This window comes from Canis lupus, chromosome 15 (genome assembly GCF_011100685.1).
Source record: "Canis lupus familiaris isolate Mischka breed German Shepherd chromosome 15, alternate assembly UU_Cfam_GSD_1.0, whole genome shotgun sequence".
NCBI lineage: Eukaryota > Metazoa > Chordata > Mammalia > Carnivora > Canidae > Canis > Canis lupus.
Window position 1 is genome coordinate 21,883,542 of NC_049236.1, and position 16,256 is coordinate 21,899,797.

At 36.7% G+C, this 16,256-nt stretch overlaps 1 protein-coding gene across 4 annotated transcripts in view; it reads left to right on the forward strand.

Moving 5' to 3' along the window:
• Positions 1-16,256, forward strand: part of SYT1 (synaptotagmin 1) — a 535,022-nt gene that overhangs the window by 136,381 nt on the left and 382,385 nt on the right. The window contains exon 3 of one of the 4 annotated variants that reach the window (XM_038558525.1): positions 6,543-6,550. The exons of the other annotated variants lie outside the window; for them this stretch is intronic. The gene's annotated coding sequence lies outside the window, so the exon portion shown is untranslated. The remainder of the gene's footprint in view (positions 1-6,542; positions 6,551-16,256) is intronic. 4 annotated transcript variants of the gene reach the window in all.

Consider the following 16,256-nt stretch of genomic DNA (forward strand, 5'->3'; position numbering starts at 1 on the left):
ATGAGGTTCTATTAAGAAATAAAACAATGCTTGTTTAATACAGGTGGTGACCTATGAATGGGTCTTGGAATCATACTAATGGTTTGTAACCACTATTTGACATGGAATAGAATAAAACAGAAAATATGTTACATCAAATGCCATGAAAATTAATACTACTGTGAGACATTTTACTTACATATTTGCACTGTGTGCACTGAGTAGTGCTATAAATATATTTCTTACCATGTGTCAAAATTTGAAAAATCTTTAAAAGATACTGGTTAGAGAGGTGGGTCATGCAGTACAAGGTGAAAAGAAAGCCAAAAAGAATCATCATTCAAAATAGCACAGACCAGCTCTTCAGGAATCCTGGAAGCAAGCCATGTAGTGATATCTCCAATGTCTGTGACTGCCTTGGGTCTTCTTGGTAGTCACGTTGTGGCATTAAGTAAAGTTGCTGAGCTGTAGATGTCTATGTGCAAGGGATATATGGCAACTCATCATGTTCATCTACTTGGACACTTGTGGGAAGAAAGCAAATAAATTAGTACATCCTCTTATAAGAAATGTTTTTAGGTGCCTTTCCTCAAAATTCACCATGCTAAGATTACTGCAGAGAAAATTCTCTCTTTGTTTCCTCTATATACTGTGATGTTTCTTCTTTGACATTGTGTGTGTGTGTGTGTGTGTGTGTGTGTGTGTGAAACAAGACGGCTGCTCTACACTAATAAAATTCTCATGCATCATCCCACAACTCATCTATTCTGATAGCTGGATATCTAAAGACTTAGAGCCTGCATTACATTTCTCTATTTCCCATAACAGAATATGAAACTGTTGGGCCTAAATTATCCTGGACCCCAATCTGTGAAAGGACACATAATCATGGAAAAAATATATTCCTTATCAGAACAAGCAGCTGTGCTCAAATATTGACTGAGCTGCATAATCATTTGGGCAGAGTATATCTTGCAAGGAAGGACAGTAATGTTAAAATGCTTGTATTTTTATGTTCTGTTAGTTTGGTATTTTCCCTTCAGAGTAATCATTTTCCACGTTCTTAGTGAAATCAGGCTGATACATCAAATCGGCCATCCTTGAATATTTTAAGCCTTTGACATTAGGTCCTGTAATGTTAATTTGCATATTGCTTACTGATATGAAAGCCCAGTCAGAAATTCAGCTAATTCCACTGGGACCCTACTTTTGTTTTTCTAGAAGCAGTTGCACATCAATAACATTCATCTCCTGGATAGAAAAACTTTCAAACTAAAGACCATGCTCATTTATGTTAAACTCATTTTTTAAGAAGCAAACAAAAGGAAAAAAAAAGCACATTTTTTGAACCATATAAAAGTGCTATTTGGCTCATTTTGACCTATAAGAATGGCAATTTCAAACAGTTTAGTCTGATACGTTCTTTTTTCCAATCTGATAGTTTTGAAGAAGACAAAATCCTGTGTCCAGTATACAATTCCTTTTAAATATCCAGACTTTCTGAGGTTCGCCAGGATTAGATATGGTCAGAGGATTTTTTTTTATTCTTGTATTTAGTCAACATTTTCCTAAATTTCTATTTGATTCAGAACACCAGGCATACGGTGAAGACAGAGATAAAGCCAACAGACTCTTAAGAACCGTATAATGTTTGTTTGTTTGTTTTTTTTTCTGATAGTAAGCTGGTGGCAAACAAAGAAAGCTAAATGCTTCTTTTCACTCATAAAGTAACACAAAACTTGATAACCCATCAAAAATGTGTAGGTTTTCTTAAATATTGCCTCAGTTTGGGATTATTGTCATCAAATGGCTTCCTATATTGGCCCTATGTGTACTTCCTCCTGCTGGCATAATTTAGTCTTTCCCAGGTATTGTTCTCCAATCTTTAATATTAATGATCTAATCCAAGAATTCAGCCCCCTGAAGTCTCCCTGTGTCTTGAAGCATTAGCAAAACACCAATGCAAGTCTTTGATGTTTAATTGTTCCAGCTCGGATCAATAAAATATTATAGTTGTTCATATGTTCCTGTTCCTTTGTTTTTGAGGAGAGGCTAATGAGTGGATGCCCATGTAGTTTGCCCCTTTCTAAGACATTCATTGGATGATCTATCTGTTGCTGTCTCTCTCACATTTATGTTAAATGTTGCATCTTTTTGTGTGTTTTGTTTAGTTTTGACTGGAGGGAGTCCTTTGTACTGTGTTACTATTTTTGAAACTACTGCTTCCACCTGTCAACAGAGAATGCAATAGGGCTTTTGTTTTCTCCTTAGAATCCTCATTGTGTCTTCTTATTGACAGTCCCCTCTGTGACTGCTGCACTGAGGAACCCCAGATGGTAGCCTGAGTAACAGGAGGCCGCGCAGCTAAGCCAGTGATTCTCAACCTTGGCTGCATGCTGGAATCACCTGTGGAGTTTAAAATATACTGACCCCTGGGTTCTGCTTCTGAGATTCTAATTAAATTGGTCCAAATGGAGGGCGGGGCATCAGGATCTTTCGAATCTCTCCTGGAGCAAGTGTAATACACAGTAAAGTCTGAGAACCACTGACAGTTTTAAGAAATCCCAGGCATAGCTGCGTCTTTGAACTCATTGAAGCTGGGCCCAAACTTTGGAGTAGGCTAAGAAACAAATGTTTATTATCCACTTTTAGTAACCCATTTCGGTGATGAGCTGGCTACCATTTCTAGTTTTTGCCATCTGCCCTAAATTCATCAAAAGTAGAGTTCAGATCTCAACAAAGGTGAGAAACAATACCCATAATAGCCTTAGGTCACTCTTTGGTATCCACTGCAAGATTATTCTACTCACATGACGATTTGGGCAGCTTTCTCCTGAGAGTAATTAACATCTGTGTAAAGATGTAATCACCTGGAGCAGCTATGTAAGCCAGAGCAATCTCAAGAGCTTTCGTTTCTAGAGGCAAAGAAATTGTATTACAGCAGCATTTTGCCAGCATATCTTAGAACATCAGTGTAATCAGTATTAGAATGAAGCATTGTAAGACTGAATAACAGAAAGAGATTAATTTCTATTAAATATCTACATCTTTTGGTTCTCCAAAGTAGATTAGGCTGGGATGGAATAATGGAGGAATTTACTCAAGCTCCTTTGACTCTGTACACAATTCCTGCAGTTGCTGCTGAGGTTCACCAGAAGGGAAAAAAAGGAGTAAGAAGTAGCCCCAAACATGTAACTAATCCCCAAATTAATGGCTGTTTGAATGAACTGTATTGTGATTTTTTTATTCAGTTTTAATTTACATTGACAATGACATCTTTTCCCTTAGAAAAAAAGATTTACTATGTAACATACACTTTTAGAGTCAAAAGCTTACCTGAAGTTTCTGAACTGAATTCACTATCGTCCACGTCGGTTTCATAATAATCCAGGGCTGTCCCCATCCATTATTGTTATAGAAAGGTCGACATACGCAATTATGGGTATAATTTTACCTCTTTCTTTCCACATTCATACCATTTTAAAAGAATTGAAAGATCTTTGTCAGGTTTTGCTGTGACTTTTAGGTTTCAAAGCCTCAGTGCATTCAGTAAACTACTAAAATAGGCATCAATAGTAGTTTTTAATGAATATGACGTTTCTGTTCCATATCAAAACTCAGCTGCTCTCAATAGAATCCCTTGGATCATCTCTGCAGCTATGATTCTGGCTTAGGGAAATGTTACCAAACACTACTTTTGCATGGGGGAAGAGTTGGTTTCAAGATTTTATAGGAGAATCTCACAAAAATAACTTTCTTCTTTAACTACAAACTATACTACATTGATACCAGCTTAAGAGCAAAGCATGAAATAGGAACTCTATCAGGTTTCTGATGGTTTGGAGTCTTACTGGAACTTTGGTAAAGCTCTGGGGAAGTGCTTTAACCTTTCCTTGATGGTTATTTCTGTTGCTAAGAGTAAAGGGTGTTCTCAAAGGTCCCCCAACTTCAGAAAGACCACACTGACACTGTTGTCTGGTCAAGAGATAGGTTTATAAATACTGCATCAAACAGCATATGTTAAGAATGACCCCAAAGCACAGTATGAGTTGAGGATGCTATAGACTCCTACATCATACCCAGTAACCCCATGGAACTGCTTTACTCCATCTTTATGAGTCCAATCAGGCAAAATACAGAAAATGGGTCAAATAATTCAGAAACATAAAGAATGAAGAGAAACTCACACAAGTGGCCTTGGAATTACAATGCTTAAAAGAAACTCAGAGGAACAAGAATTGGATTACTCGCAAAATACATGTAGGCCTGGTCATGGTATTAAGTAAGAACGGCAAGTTCTAGAAACCATTTGAGCTGGCATATATCTCAGTGACTTTATCAGAAAGACACTGTGGTATCTACACAATCCAGGGAAGCATTAAGTATTCACACCTCAGGGTGAGTGGGATCCATTGCAACTGCAGGAAGATGTTCTCCATGCTCCTAGAAGTCTCCTACAAGCCCAACAGCTTAACTCCCTCTATCTCTCAGTTCAAATTCCAAATTAGCAGGAAAGTAATTTGATTTTCCTACTTCGGGTGAAGGGCCATTCCCATATTAATTAACACAGCAAGGAAAGCTGTTCTTGGAACAAAAACATGGCCCTTGGGAGTCATTCTTGTGGACAGTGTGGGCAGTTCTCAACTAGGAAGGCCCAAACAGATAACTCAATAGAATTGTTATGACTATTTTCTTAGAGCCCAAAAATAAAAAAGAGAGATAATCAAACTGCACGCACATTTTTGTATCATGTTATTCCAAAGTCTCAGGCTTTTCTATTTTGCCTAAATTACATCATATTTTTGACTGCTAAATATTATGTAATTGTACATTGAGAGAAGATGGTGATTTTTTTTTTTAAATAGGACCATGAACAATATTGAGAATAGACATCTGTTCCTTTTCTCTTGAGTTTCTGAGGGATTGAAAGAGGAGCACGACACTGGGATGACCCTCTTTCTTCACAGAAGCTGACTTTTACCCTAATCTGTCTCCTTCCACTTTCTTTCCCTCTTTCCCTTTCCTTGTTTTGGAAAGAGAGATGGTGAGGAGAGACTGGAGTTGGGGTGAATGGGTGAGTGGGAACAAAAAGAAATGCAGTGAGGACAGAATGAGGAAGAGGAAACACAGGGGCAAAGACAGTCTTCCAGAAAACACTATATTCAAAAAATGAGTTTCCTCACTCGGTAGCCTCATGGAAATTTAGGGGGAGCAAGTGCCTCAAGGAGCAATTTTAGACAACTGAGGCTGAGGCTGGCTCTTACCATCACGTCTATCCATTTCCCATGTCCCCGCTGCTCAAGGTGACTTTACAAGAGCTCAGAGTCTTCAGTCTACATTTGGTAAGAAAAGATCCAATTGATGTAAATTTAAAACAACTTGCAAATTGACTTGTATCAAAGCTTTGCTCAAAAATAAGTTTTGATAGACTTGGAGAGGAACAGAAGAATTATTATTATTATTTAGATTTTATTTATTTATTCATGAGAGACACACACACACAAAGGCAGAGACACAGGCAGAGGGAGAAGCAGACTCCCTGCGGGGAGCCTGATGTGGGACTTGATCCTAGGACCCCAGGATCAAGACTTAAGCCGAAGGCAGACACTCAAGCACTGAGCCACCCAGGTGCCCCTGGAACAGAGAATTATAATAACCTAAAAGGAGAAGTAGGGGAAAGTGCATACTCGGAAAACTCCCAAAATGACCTTTAGTCTCCTTATAATTTGCCCGGTGCTGTCCTTAATTAGAAGTCATTTTATTTCATTTACCTGGGAGAAATGAAAATACTGAAATTCAGACCAAGCCTGGAGATATATTAGAGACACTGACCTTTAAGTTAGCAGAAGGGAGAGCTGGGGAGTCAAGAGCATAGAGGTCAGGATCTCACAAAGAAATTTCACTCACCTTCCTTGGAAGGTAACCCTAACTGTGTGAATTCAGGGGAACCCTCATCCTTTATCTGAAAACAAGCTTCTTTGCCAAGTAAAAGTGTTTCTTGCTTTGTCCTGGCCACTGGAGGGGAAGCAACTGGAAGGCAGCTGCCATGTCTTATGTACGAGATATGAATACCTAGCACCTAGCACAGGGTCTGCACACAGAGGCGCTGAGTAATCCGCTGAAAGGAGAGTCCTGAAGCAGAGTCTAAACAACAACACGAACTTTGAGAAATGTGGAGAAGCAGTATAGAATTAACACAGGGTTTGAGAATGGGGGCGCTTGCATGAGACCGAATTCTTTCAAATCATGACATTACCAGTTTCTAGCTCTGCAATCTCTGCTGATTTGTTTAATCTCCCTGAACTCCATGTCCTTCTCTTCAAAACTGGGGTAATAACATGAATTTTCTCATTAGACGGGTCTTGAGAATAAATCAGCTGTTGGACAGAAAGCACTTAGCACATCTCCCACCACACTGGTGCTCAGACAGATTAAGTATAACAAGTTGTCATGAAGAGTTACGTGCAAAATCCAATCAAATTTTGCAAAAGACCTGGAGTTTTAGTATTGGTACAAATATTTATTCTTTACTTATCAAGGGATGGATAGAATAAAATGAGGAGATAAAAAGGTCCTATTTGGGGCTATTACCATCCACGTTCTGTAGCAGCAATGCTCTGCGACTGTGTGTCAGAGTATGGGGTATTTCAGTTCCCCATCCAATCAACTAACCAACAAATAAGCTATAAAATATTCCGATAGGAAGCTCTGATCCACCATGAATTTTTGGACATTCCTACCTGCTGTTTTTCTTCCAATATCAGCATGACTCAAAAGCATTAGCATGCTCTTGGCTGTGATTGCCAGTGTTTTGGAACCTTCATTTGTAACACCTCCCTAGAAGGGCAGCAAGTAATTTGGAGGCAACACGATGGTGTGATTGCTAAGGGAAGAGTCTTTTGTGTATGTAGAGTTTCATTTCCTGGGCTTTATTTTTAAAGAGCCTAGATCTTTAACATGTTTTTATGTTTTTTGGCTAAAAATGGGAGATTACTGGCGCTGATGAAAAGCAGAATGACCACGACATACACTACTTCTGACAGTCTTTCCAATGACAAGCTCAGCTTTGATTTATATCACCATTCCTTTTCTAGTCATTCCAGCCTGGAGAAAAAAAAAATTTTTTTAAGTTTTATTTATGTAAGTTATCTCTACACCCAATATGGGGCTCAAACTCACAACCCGAGATCAAGAGTCACATGCTCTTCAGACAGAGCTGGCCAGGACCCTCCCCCCCCACCCCACCCCCACACACCAGATAGTTTATTTTGGATTAAAATTTTTGTTTGTTGGACATATATGCTTAATAGCAACCAGAGCTAAGAGCATCTCATACTCAGAATTTGAAATTATGTGTAACAGAAATGAAAGGGATGTGTAGTGCAGGGCCCAATGCAATACGTTGTCCACTATACTAGAGGTTTTTTCAGGAATCATTCACTGTCAGTAGTTAATGTATTCAATATGTTAGTGAGAAGGGGGGATGGGATCATCAGTGAAATGTAGAATCTGGTTAATATTCCCACAAAGAATTCATTAACTTCAACAAGATGTGATTTGAGAGCAAAGGTTCTAATCACCACACATTTTAAATAAGCACTTGCACTTAATAGGTGCCAGGGTTTTGATTATACAACTGGGTATTTCATACTGAGAAATGCTGACATTTTTTAAAGGTTCTTCTTGAGGTTAGTAGAAACATACAAAATGACTGGAATGTGTAATAAATGCAGGCATTACAGATATTAGATCAGATTATATTAAATTGGATTGGGGTATGTTAAAAATAGAAGACAGGATATATTTCAAAAGCAATTCAAAACTAATTCACCATTACTAAACTGTGATTCAGATGCAAGCAAAATGGGATGTAGAGTGCTATTTTTCTTTTCCAGGTAAGCAGTGGAAAGATGAAAAATTGTAAACTTACTCCAGGGAAACAAAATACCTCTCTTGCTTTTGAACATAGATAGTATTTTAAAAAATCACTGCCTTCCCACTTTAGAACTGCCTTTAGAACTGCCTTCCCACTTCCTTATGTTGGGTGTATAAAACTATCCTTAAAGGAAATGTATACTTTGTCTCTACAACTGAAGCTATCGAGTCTGAAGCTGGATTGCCTAATAATTTCTTACTTACAAAACTCACCCGGGGCCAAAAGACTCTAATCAGTATTTTGTTTTCAAAACATTTTGTCATCATCTTTTCATGAACTGAATATTGTTATTGGGCCAAGTGGTTTACCCTTTATATCAATGTCAATTGCACAGATGTCTATTTACACTCCAAGCAATGCCAGTTTAAATTCCCAAATATATCTTTACTTGAAAATAGTAAACAATAGAAATCCATCTTAATCAAATTGTCAACAGAAATTATTTCGAATAAATTAAGTAACTGAACAGTATCTTTTAGAGAATGCCAAAGGGTCAGGGGCGCCTGGGTGGCTCTGTTAAATGTCCAACTCGATTTCTGTTCACGTCTTGATCTCAGGGTTATGAGATCAAACCCTAGGTCAGGGTCTGTGCTGAGTGTGGCTCCTGCTTAATTAAGATTCTCTCTCTCTCTTTCTCTCTCTTTCTCTCTCTCTCTTCCTTTGCTCCTCCCTCCACCTCTAAAAAAATATCCAAAAGGTCATACTTCCAAGTATTTGCCCATGGGATCCTTTTTCTATAGGCAGAGTGCCACTATGGTCTACATCTTAATTCATATACCATCATGGTGAAAAATCACAGTAAGTTTGGGATGCTCCAGGACAGGACAGTTCCCGTTTAACCTTTGCAATCACTAAAAGCTGCCAGTATGATACTCAGATTCCTCTATTTCACATGTTCCATTTGATAGTCTAAAACGGTGACATTTTACAGATCCTTTACACATTCTAAAGTTCATTTCAGTTAAATATATAAAATAAAATTCTCCAATCTCACTAACAAAGCCCCTGCTTGAGTGACAGGAGAACATTCTGGGATTTCATCATTCACAGATTATCTAGAAGACATCCATTGTGGATTCTGATTAATTGGATTAAGTAGTCAATAAATTAGGGTTTGGGGTTTTTTTTAGTGCAAATATTAACTCCAAGCCATTTTATAAATAAGAAGACAGTAAAATGCGTTATTTAAGGAGAGAATGGGACTGGGATTGGGAAGACTCAGGATGTTACTCTGCTTTCCCTCCAACCTGTTCACTTGGTTGGAAAGAGTCTGTGCCATTAGTGAGTACAGAGGCTGTGAGAAGTGAGCACACCACCATTATCTGACTAATTGCTTTGTGAAGTGCTTTTAGAAAAACTGGAACTGAAAGGCACTCCATACTACCCATTTATGGTCTATTCTTAGTGCCAATAATGCCCGAGAGAGCAGCACATTGTAAAATCTGTTTTTCAGATGGTAATATTTTTGACAAAGTGATTCGGATTTTAAAATACCCTCTTACTGAAAGGTGCCAAGTGATCATCTGCTTTTCATGATGAGAAGTTCATCCGGAGTGTTCACTTTCACTTCAACTTTCTTATCTGAATCAACTTTCTTTTTGGAGGGTGGGGGCACTTCAAATTTAAAAGAAAATGAACAGAGTACGTGGATTAATTTCAGGAGTTGGATTAGCTGAGAGGTTTTGCTTAGGTTAATTTCAAAAAGTTTTATCATTTTTTAAAAAGGAATGTTCTATGTTTTAATAATCTTCAAGGTAAAATAACCAAAATATTTAAGGAAAAACTGCTGCTGTGGGGAACATAGAAATATTTGCAGATATTTTTAAAAAGGGATGGAAATATACCTTTTGTTTCTCCTTATATTATTCAAAAAGATTAAAACAATTTTACATAATTTTTACCATAAATCTTTTCCTGGTTAAAAAAGAATGGCAAAATGGCATTGATTAAATAAATTTGATGGAGGATGAAGCACCTCAGTACGGTGTGCTCTCTCCCTAGCAGAAAGACTATAAATTAAAAGTCATCACATCATGTGCTTTCTGAATATTTTTACAATTTTTCTTTATGGACAACTTGTTTGTTTTTAGCTAAAATTTCTTTGGCAGAAGGAGTAGCAAAGCACTTGGTTCCTGCAAGATGAATTTATTCCTTGTTTGGCTTTTATTCTCATTGTCATGTTTTTTATTATGAGGGAAATTTTGCTTAGAATAATGTTTTATCAATTCACAGTTTTGAATTTCTTTTCAAGTGAATAAAATTTGGCTTTTGAACCTCAGGTTTGGTATCTAGGTAGCAAGTGAGTTCTACAGAAAACATTCTGGAGCTGTATTTGCCGAGATGTCCTGAAATCTTGCCCTGAGCTTATTTCATTGATATTCCATGTCTATGCAAACTTTGAATTTAGGTTAGCATGACTAAACACATTACATTTGCTTAATGACTGTGTATTCTTTGAATCTCAAATTCACTGAGTCACTCTTTTGGGATCCTTCTATCGTTGATAAAATATGCAAGAAGGGTAAGGTATGGCAAAATGAGAAAAAAAAACCCACACAAAAAAAATACTTGAACTCTTATTTGCTTTGTTTGGAAGGTAATTTCATTAAGCCTATAGTATTGGGCTTTAAAATATATATATATTTGTTATATTACGATCAGTATGTAGCTTTCTTTTAAAATGAGTAACAGGATATTTCATTTATGCAGCACCTTTCACCTCCCAAGGAGTATGTTACAAACTATATACAGAACACAGAAACCACTTTACCCACCACTGAAGTGGAACACAGCAGTTGTTTAACAGGACACAAAAGGCAAAATCATTTAACAAAGGAACTGAATGAGAATACAGCCTCCAAAAGAAACTACAGGGGGATTTAAAAAAAGCAGACTACAATCTCTCCGCTTAGAATTTGGCCAGGACATTCAAGCCAAGCACTCCACTCCATTCCTGTTTTTCTCTTAAATATTCTAGTGCCTCGACTCAGTGATTGGTGTCTTGACATTTTGGTATTTCTATCACATGACATCTCCTGAGATCTAGTCCCTTAATAATTACCGGTCCAGAACTGACCCAGAAAGAAAAATTCCAATCAATGACTTTTCAATTTTCACTCTTCTAATGCACCTGAGTTCCCACCTTCACGTGACCTTGCCAAATGCCACTAGTCCATGTTAAAAATACTACAATGTCTATGTTATTTAAGACTCCAGATGGCAAAGTTGCAGGTTATAAGATAGATTTTTCTCATTTTTTGTAAATATGGAAAGACACATGTTTAAGACATGACTGAAAAGTTTGAAAGATTTTGAGAGATTCAATGATGTGAATAACATGCAGGTCAAATAGATCTAACGTGTCTCATTGAGGGATTGTTACTTCCTTGTTTCTTATTATAAGAAAGGCCTACTTTAATTTATATTATACAGTAGATCTTTCCAAAGAATGATAGTGATTTTTCTGTAGGTAAATTGATTTTTAAAATATGTATGTGTATTTCATTTTCCCTTTAAAGGACTATTTGAAATGTTCATAATTTCTATGATCTATTCATATTTTATGTTTCGGTGTTGTAGCCCATCTTCTCAATTTGTGTGTTGGACAGTCCCTTTTCATCTTTTATAATTCTATAGAAATTCTTCTACAAAGAAGAATGTTGGCTTTAGAGTTAGGTTAGAGCTATATTTTTTCATCGGCCAGGTTTGAATCTTCACTCCCCTACAAGGATTAATTTCTCTTTTTCCAATTTTAAAATAACAATTGCCAACATCTCGAAAAGCACAAATTATGTGGGAAAACTGCCATAAGTAGAAACTATAATAAAATAGCCAAGTAACGATAATGTCATCAAGAATGCAATTTTCTGTGCTTTCAGATCTCATAATTCTGTTTTTTACCTAATATTCTAATGAAGAGAAGACAATCACATGTAGTTGATATATATGCCAAATGATAATGAAGAAAACATACTTACATTCACTGAACTTTTGTTTGATTTACAGTTGTTAATGGTGAAAGTTACTACTTATCTAAATTTCTTAGAGTAATATATTTGAACATTTAAAAGTAAACAGATCATAAAGGTGGTGATAACTGTAGGTTCTCTTAAATAATTATAGAACATAACTAATTCAGCTAATTCTTACTGACTTTTCTTATGTGTCTAATTAATTCTGTGATTTGGATAGAAAAGCACTTAGAACAATGTTGGGAAACATTGAGCTCTATACAAATTTTGTCATTATTATTGTAGGATTGTTTTCTTTGGTGAGCATAACTAAATGTATTTCAGAAAATTTTCAGTAATATCATATGTGTAAGCTATTTTGTTTTGTTGATATGGAGCTAAAGATGAAAAAAATGATGATGCTCTTGTTTTGGGGTATTTCAATAGTATAGTGGCAATTGTTCCTATCTACAGGGTAGAAATAAGAATGTGAATTGAATATAAACATGAACTTTTCAAGTATCTAATATGTCCTTGTGTCCTGTAAGTACCTTATTTCATTTTACAACATTATGAGGCAAACATTATTTCTATATTTAGATTTTAAAAATGGACCAGAAAAGCATTCATTCAGTAACTTACTCTAAGCCACACAGTTATAAAGCAATAGATCAATGTAACTGACTCTAAACTTTCCTCTCAACAATGATACTGGTTTGGTGAATAATGTGCTCATATAATGTCAAACTTTCAGAGAAGAACTCACATAAAACCTTGAAGCTCAACTCTACATGTACAGTCCTTCCACAAAAAGGGTTCCCTAAAACATACCTTGAAAACCCTAGTAGATGGTATCTCACAAAGAATCTGGTATCTTTACAGTGAGGGCACCACAAGATTTTCTGATAGATCCTCTGTATCTTAGCAGCTAAGAAGCTTCCTATATAACTATGCTAATTTTGCTCACCCCAGCCATAGAAGATGAGGTCAGCAGAACAACCTGTGTCAAAGGTCACAGCCAACATCAGATGTTAGAGGCCAATGATAGAATTTAGAAAGGGAACATGAATTAACTCATAAAATATCTGAACCCATTTAATAATCTTTTAATATTATTCAATATTCAGATGATGGAATCAATAAAACAAGTATTTATTAATAAGAAAAATAACCCACAGAAATTTAAAAAAACAACAAAAAACTTTAAGACTTTAAGATCACACAAACCTAGATTACCATCCTAGTTTTCCTTTCCTTTTACTAGCTCTGGATTGAAGGGAAATCATTTCAACCCAATGATTTGCAGTTTCTTCCCAGGAAAAATAAGGCTCATAATAGCATCTCACAGGGGCTGTGGTACCATATATATTAAATGAGATAATAGGGACGCCTGGGTGGCTCAGCAGTTGAGTGTCTGCCTTGGGCTCAGATTGTGATCCCAGGGTCCTGGGATCGAGTGCCGTATCGGGCTCCTCACAGAGAGCCTGCTTAAATGAGATAATATACGTAAAATACAGATATATGACCCATTGGAGGCACTTCAGAAATGATGATTATTTTGTTCATATTCTAGCATTATTATTAATATATACGAGATAGCATGGAAGATCCTTAAGAGCAAATAAACATGCCCCCTACATAGACATGGAAGTTTTGAACTAAAAAGATAGGCAGTTAAACAAACACTAACCATGTAGTTCATAATTACTATGCTGGAAGAGAATCGAAATCTTCAGGGGTTCCAAAAGCTTTCACTTAAAAAAAAACAAAAAAAAAAACAAATTGAGAATGAATCCCACTGAAGGTATGCATTTCACGAGGCTCTCAATCCAATCTCACATCTTCAAACTATCCTCACCACCATGGAAATACCTCAGTGCTCATGGTACCTAGGGGAGTACTGCCATTTGGAGGGTACAGTTTGCATGCCTTTTTTCTCTCTAATGGGTTTGCTTTGATGGGTGACAGTATGGTTTGGGGGGTGCAAAAAGATCATACATGTTAGTTCCTAGCAAAAAGGTATGACTGAGTAGAAACAACAAAACAGAAAACAAAACAAAAAATCGGGAGTTTCTTACTCAAGGTCCTCTTCTAGGGAAGACCAAAATTTTTAAACTGACTGGAAATACTGATTTCTGTTTCAGCTTGGAGAAGAAGTAATGGTATTCATTACTTTAGGATTTTCTATCTCAGGCAGGTCTACTTGTGACCATGTATGAATATCACTTATATAAAGCATGGGAATTAAAGTATTAGATTAGATTCTGTGTCATAGAGAGAATACTTGGTTAGGACTGGCCAAGGCAGTAATTTGCCAACAGCTGGCCAAAGCTGCCAAGGCCAAAGGGTGGCTATTCTGCAAGGAGTGGTTTCCATAATTGTAATTGGAGTCTGTTATGAGGGGAAAAGGAAAGGCAGATATGGCAATGACCATGAATGAGCTCCAGGCAACAGATGCTCTTTTTTGGAAAACTAGTCATATTACTAAGAATGATGACATTGCAGGCTAGGATATTTGGCTTTCTTGTCTTTTGGCAGTCAGTAGGGATGAATATTTGGTGCCATCTTCTGAGAGTCCCCGAAATGACATCTGTCCAACCTATTTGTTTGTATTTTTTTCCTTTTGTTTTTAGTTATCTAAAATGTACGATGTAGGATCATCAGATATTCACAGAAAACCATTGTCAGAAAGCTTTGGAGATTTACTTAGTAAGTTTGATTCTAGAACAGGATAAGAAGGAGAATCCTTCTACACAGTTCCCACTTTCTCCATGATGAGCCATGTCAAAGCATATGGCAAAACACAGGACTATCATGATTAATTCCCTTGAACCACAGTTTAGTTTCAAATGATTAAGATGTTTTGCATTGATTATGGACTTCAGTAAATATGTAGCTCCTGTTTATTTTGTTGCTTTTTACATTTTTAAAACCTCTGGGAGAAATTTAAAAGAAAAGGATTTGCATCCATACAAATAGACTCTTTGTTAATGGGAAGGTGTTCTTCTTCCCATAAGCATTTCAATCTGTGGAAGTTTTAAATGTTTTCAGCCTGAAATTATTCATGGTTACCTTGTTGGCCATTTTTCAGCTAAAGGGCTGCTGCTGTTGACAGGCATGGCAGCCAGCCAGGAGAAACTGGGCAGAGAGGAGATGCAAATTTCCCCTCAAAATTAGGTGAGGGGAAATTATGTGACTAAGTATAGTAGCTATTTAAATCCAACAGTAATTCAAGGCCCATCTCAAGTCCCTCCTCCTCCTCCAAATGCTTCTTTAATTACTCCAGGCCATGATGACCTCCCTGTCCTCTGTATTTCTACAGCTCACAATTAACTCAGGTAGTCATGAAATTAAAATTAAGATGTATTTTATAAGTTTATGTGTAAGTTAGTCATTTGACAGATGGAACTATTGGGGATCATGTTTTATGTGATTGTTATGTGTTTTTTATATCAGCTTTATTAATATTAATAGGAAATTAATGTCTGGACCAGCCCCAGAGCCACTAACCATCTTATTATAGCAGTGACAGTATTACAATAACTTGATGTCCTAGGAACCTCTTTGTCCCAACTTCTAGAGTTCTCTTCCTCTTAAGTTAACAGATCATCTGAACTGAGAGGGTAGTGCAAGGTCAAGTTGGTAATAGTGAGAAGGAACTAAATAATATTTATACTTCTTTTTGTTGCCACATGTCAACTTTCTTCTCCTAGGCGGTGTCAAGAAAAGGCTTTGGGAGCAGAAAGTAAATAGAAGAACTATGGGCTCAGTTCTCATTAGAAAAGTAAGGAAATATTTTCCATGTAAAAGCTCAGCGAAGACAGAAAATAATTCTGGGAGTAGATGGCTTCAGAGATAGGGAATATATCTGGATGAAAGGTATAGGTAATGACAACCTTCAGACATATATGGAATAATGAGTATTGAGTTGAGGATAAATAGAAAGCCATTTATATAGGATGGTCATAGAAAGTCTCTGAGTCAAAACTTAGAGTAACAACCAAAAAATAAAAATAAATAAATAGCAATGAAAAAAGAGTAACAACCATACTGGAATAACTGCAGGGGGAGAGTTCCAAGCAGAGCATTCAGCATATATGCAAGAGTGCTGAGACAGGAATGACCTTCATTTGTTCTAGGGGCAGAAAGTAGGAAGAGTTTAGTACACAGAGAAGGAGAATGTGAAATAGGCAGGGGCGAAACACATGGGATCCTATAATCCATAAGAAATGGTTAGATTTAATTCCAACTGTAATAGGGAATCAGTGAAATGTTTTAAACAGAGAAATATTACAACCAAACTCATAGTTGACAAGAAAATGTAGGCTATAGGTCGCATATTGACTGTAGGTGGAAAAGAGTAAAGACATTAAAGCATTCACCTAAGGAAA